The sequence below is a fragment of the Sardina pilchardus genome, chromosome 24 (assembly GCF_963854185.1).
Source record: "Sardina pilchardus chromosome 24, fSarPil1.1, whole genome shotgun sequence".
Lineage (NCBI taxonomy): Eukaryota > Metazoa > Chordata > Actinopteri > Clupeiformes > Clupeidae > Sardina > Sardina pilchardus.
Genome location: NC_085017.1, coordinates 11,766,846 through 11,771,902, shown reverse-complemented (window position 1 = coordinate 11,771,902; position 5,057 = coordinate 11,766,846). Strand labels below are relative to the sequence as shown.

General features: G+C 40.5%; 1 protein-coding gene across 3 annotated transcripts in view; it reads left to right on the top strand.

Moving 5' to 3' along the window:
- The first annotated feature begins 707 nt into the window (after positions 1-707).
- yrk (Yes-related kinase) overlaps positions 708-5,057 on the top strand; it is a 19,591-nt gene continuing 15,241 nt past the window's right edge. The window contains exon 1 of one of the 3 annotated variants that reach the window (XM_062528968.1): positions 708-819. The gene's annotated coding sequence lies outside the window, so the exon portion shown is untranslated. The remainder of the gene's footprint in view (positions 820-5,057) is intronic. The other 2 variants (XM_062528967.1, XM_062528969.1) reach the window with 2 other exon arrangements.

The following is a 5,057-nucleotide window of genomic DNA, read 5'->3' as shown; positions in this document are numbered from 1 at the left end:
TTATGTTGTGAAATTCAAAGAGAGGGCACCTCCGACTGTAGTCGCTAGAGGGAACACTATGATCAAAAGTGCGCTATCCACATTCTATGGACAATTTATAACAAAACCTAAAGACGCTTTGAATGTCTTTACAGCGATAAGGATAACGATCCATTGCAAAGTTTAACAGGGCATCAAAGGGCACTGAAAGAACAGCAAAAACGTCAAAAAGAAGAGGAAGAATAAAAAATCGAAAACAGAAAGGTTTGCACGTGCCAGCTCAAGGACAGTGGGCATTGTGCCACTGAAGAGAGATACACATGGTGACAACAATTAATATGGATGTGAGTCAGTTTTAGGTTAGACTTCCTGGACTTACTGTAGGCTACTGCACTGTCCATTGTTGCTGATCATTCACTTAACTTAAGCCTACTCATTTTATTGACCGATCACTTCCACTTGTCAGCGATCGATTTCTCTTGTGTCAGCAATGTGACATTCTGACGATTCACATTTTCGTTTAGTGTAGGCTAAGTGTAAAAAACTAAATCCTGGACCAAAACCATTGTAAGAGTAGATATACAATCAGATAATATTGTAATACTTAAGAATATTCAATTTCAATTCATGGGCTGTGGTCCGTTGTCCCCTTCAGCGCTAATGTTGACAAGGGGAAGTTGTGAGGGGAGGGCCGATGTTGCGCGCAGAATTCAACCCTTCCGGGCATAGCAAATACGGTCGCTTCCCACACGTCAGAAGCGCAACCCTGTCGCTTTCCCCGGCCGTGTCAAGCGCTGGTCTTCACTGGAGCCGGTCCCAGTCGCTCGGAACGGTGAACAGGTGAGTTACTGAGTTACTGTGTTTGTGTGTATGTGAGAGAGAGAGAGAGAACGAGGGAAGGATTGAGAGAGAGACAGAGAGAGAGAGAGAGTATGAGTATGTGTATGTGTGTGTGTCTGAGAGTGAGAGAGGGAGAAATATGCAATAGATAGGCTATACAGCAAGAGTGTTTCATGTTTTAGAGATCCCTGTTATACTTTCAGGGATTACTGATCTTGCTAATACATCTCTTGGAGTAAATGTCGCTTGCATGCTTGAATTAGGATGTAATTAACACACAAGGTTTTAAAGGTCACATTTTGTATGCTGCCACCAGAAACAGGTGTTTTTGAAAGACCCAGCTTGCTCAGAATGTTAGGCCATACATCTGTTTGATGTGGTCTGGGGGACTTCTCTCTCTCTCTCTCTCTCTCTCTCTCTCTCTGTCCGTCTCTCTCTGTGAGTGTGTGTGTGTGTGTGTGTGTGTGTGTGTGTGTGTGTGATACAGTGGTTTTACTTCGCGCAGTGAACTGTTATACAGCGTGCTGGTCTTGATTGTATTTTACAGTGTGTGTGTGAGCGTACGGATAGTCTCGCTTGTGTGCATGAGTGTACATACGGTTGTACTCCTTGTTGTCATATACATTTGTGAGCTATACCGACTAGACGAAGTAGAGAATGAAAAAAGATTGTGTGCTGTAGAGAGTAATGAGAGTCTGTGTGGGGCACTTCCATTTTCTTCACAAGGTCACTTCCTGGCTTTACCTCCTATTGAGGAGGAAGTGGGTGCGGTGAGTGTGGGTTGTGTGTGTGTTTATGGTACACATGAGACAGCATTGGCATTTCATTTTCATTTTTTAAGCTATCGATTGTTGAATATATAGTTGGTGTATAGATGAATATTTATATTGATGTTGTGCAATACCCTAAGCACATTGGGGCATTATTGCTCTGTCGCTAGTTTGGAGTTTAAACACGGTTTTAAACTCCAACTTCCAACTCAAAATCCAGTTTAAAACCGTGTTAAACTCAAAACTAGCGACAGAGCAAGTGCCCAATTGAGTCCTAGTGGGGTGGCTCGTCTGTAACAGGTTATGTCAGAAGATGATGAGCGGTAGGATGTACTGTTAACACTTAGACAGAGAGGTGCACACGGCCCGCAAGTGCCTGGCCTTGACAACTGCTACTGCTGGTGTGTCCTGTATGGCAACTTTATTGTTTTCTAGTCGGCCGAACCTTTACTGTGTTATAAGGCCTCCTCAAAGAATGCAACAACTGTGTATGCTGAAATGATGTGCTTCATGAACAGTACTGAGAACACAAATTCATAGCAGCGTAATTTGTCTTGATGTGTTTACACTGTAGCCCATCACACTTTCTGCAGGATAGAAGAAATGCACCAGTTAACTGCTAGAGAATTTCAGTCATGCATGCTCAGTGTGCAACAATGCGCATCTTCGTACGTCCGCGTTTAAGAGAAGTCAGGAAAGAACTCAGCAGCTCGCTAATGACTATCAGCCGTTCAATCAGGACTCTAGACTGTGGTCACATTGGTGCGGCTCTTCCTCAGGCTAGTCCTTCTTGGTCACAGTGACTCCATCAGAACCCTTATGACCCTCTTGTTTTGGATGATGAAATCATATTGTGGGCAGCTGAGACACCTCAGCATTTTTTACGTCGGTGTCTGAAGTGTACAGGCAGAGACATTGCTGATTGCATGTGTTGATTGCATTACTGCCTACATCACTTCCACTAGTAGTCTCTTCGTCAGGGCCGCATTAGGGCACGTTTGCATTAACACTGCAAAATTGTCGATTGTGTCTCAAGCCACCTCGACAAGTTGTTAACATGATAACGCAATACACAAAGAATGACACAAAGAATGACACAAATATTTTATGTCATATGATAATATGTTCTGGGCAGCAGTTTACAACATTGTAGCCATTGCCGTGGATTAAGAATTTCATAAATATCTTAAAAATAGGCCTGTTGGTGGATGTGAACAGTGCTGGCATTGTTCTCTCCAAACCAAAGCAAATAAAAGCTGACAAAAGCTAACAGATCAAGTCAAAACTAACAGATCAAGTACAACTTATAGTATGTTCTTTTGCCTGAAGGACATTTGCTTAAGGTGCTTAATGCTTCTTAGTAAGGCCCACTTGTCTCAGATAGGATTACTGAAACAATTAAACAGTCGGTCCCCGTATTACAATTCCATTGACTTGCCTTTCAGGATTTCCTCTAACATTATTTTGTATAGGGTGTCCACCACATACACAGAATTTTATTATTACAATTAACATGCAGGGCCTAGTTTATTATTTCTATCAGGTCTAGTTCATTTTCCACCATTTTCTCTGCTCGTGGCGTATGCACTAACATGAACATCACTACACCAAGTGCGCTTTAGTCTGTATTAAAGTTGCACTTGACCGGATAGCCTTTGCCCCTCTACTTCTGGGAGCCTCTAGAGTTCTGAGAAATGACACTGTTCCTCAAAGACCACTGTCCCTGATTGGTTATGACCGTGAGTAGGCTAAGTGTGAGACCCTAAGTGTGAGATTAGCGGTCTAATTGAAAAACATAAGCTAATTTTCTTTTGTAATTTAAGACACACATTTAAGACAAACTCCCACTTTTCCCCCTGTCTCCTTTTCTCTAATTTCTCCCATTTTTCTCTTGACCTTACTCCCCGTTACTCTCACTCTCTGAAGAGGAAATTGACATCATTTGTTGAAAGGAAGTTTCTGCCTCAGACACCTAACTTCCTATTCCCAAGATGTGTTTTCCCATTGTTCTCTCTCTGTCTCTCTCTCTACCTCTCTCTTGTTCTCATTCACACACACACATACATAATCTCTCTCTCTCTCTCTCTCTCTCTATTCTCCACTTATCACTCTATTTCTTGGTATCTTGGTAGGTAAAGGATGACCAAGGTATATACTGTAACTGATGTTGACATTGCACAATGATCAGACTTACAACTTGAGGGGAGAGTGAATGTAGTACATACAGTATGAATGTAGTATGTGAGCGCTGAGTGAAGCTTTATAGCACTGAGCAATGTGGTCACCTGCATTTTGCGTCGGCGCTAAATTAGATCACCTCGTTTCTTTGACATGCATCCGTCCCCTCAACATTTACCCTTTACAGCACAAAGCCTGTCCAATGCACTGCATTTTTATTGTTAGGCTATAGAGTGCTACATTGCCAGTTGTAATGAATCCAGGGCAGTAAATAGTTGCAAAGGATTCACCTGGTAACTAATTTACGGAAAAGGCAGTCTCAATTGTGCTCGCCAAGACTTTTAATGGACTTTATTAGGACATTATAGCACTGATCACTATTTGTAATTTAAACATTTAACCAACAACATTAAGTGATTAATTTCTTTGACCATAGAGAAAAAGAGGTGTATACGTATGTGGTGAAATGGACCTAACAAATCACAGTTCAAACAATAGATAAAGCAATGAAACAAATCTTTCAATATTTAAGTAACTATTTCAATTACGTAGCCTATCACAATAATTTCCAAATATAGATATTTTCAGTTATCATTTGTTACACAGTTTTGACCACAATAGATTCTTTCAATCAAAATATTTATTATTTGACTTGACATGGTTTTGCTTATAGCTGAAACGACAAAATTACAGTGTTTTTAGCGCCATGATAAAATGTAAGGCAGCAGAATGGAGAAGAAACAGAATGAGATATATTTAGGAGCTCTATTGGAGCAGTGGGGAACAAACTGTCTTGCTCGTATTGATATTTCTGGCTTTGGCGGACAAGGTTTGTGTATACTGTAGAAGCTTCCTACCAGAGACTGTTTAAAATCCAGTATAGTTCTGAGAGAGCCTTGGATCATCATTCTTTGAAAAGGAGAGCAGCCTGTTCTGAAAGGAGTTTGCATTGTAATGATAGCAATGTTCAATATTCAACTGGAATTTGAATGGAATAAACTATCAGTATTCTGGTTTTTTCGAGACATTTATTTTCACCTTAAAGATATTATTCCAGTTTCTCAATCATTGTCAGTGTGCATGTAAATCCGCTCATTGAGAGTGAAAGTAATATGTTAATATGCTACATCTGAGAAACTGTCAAGCTTTTGCAATTTCTGTGGTGAGCTATTTGTTTTTCAACAGAAGCCACAAAACGATAACCAATAATTTACATTTTCTTCTTGTTTTTGCAAATAGCAGAAGCAGACACAAAATTCACAGAAATCTTTTTTTTACCTTCGGAGTGTA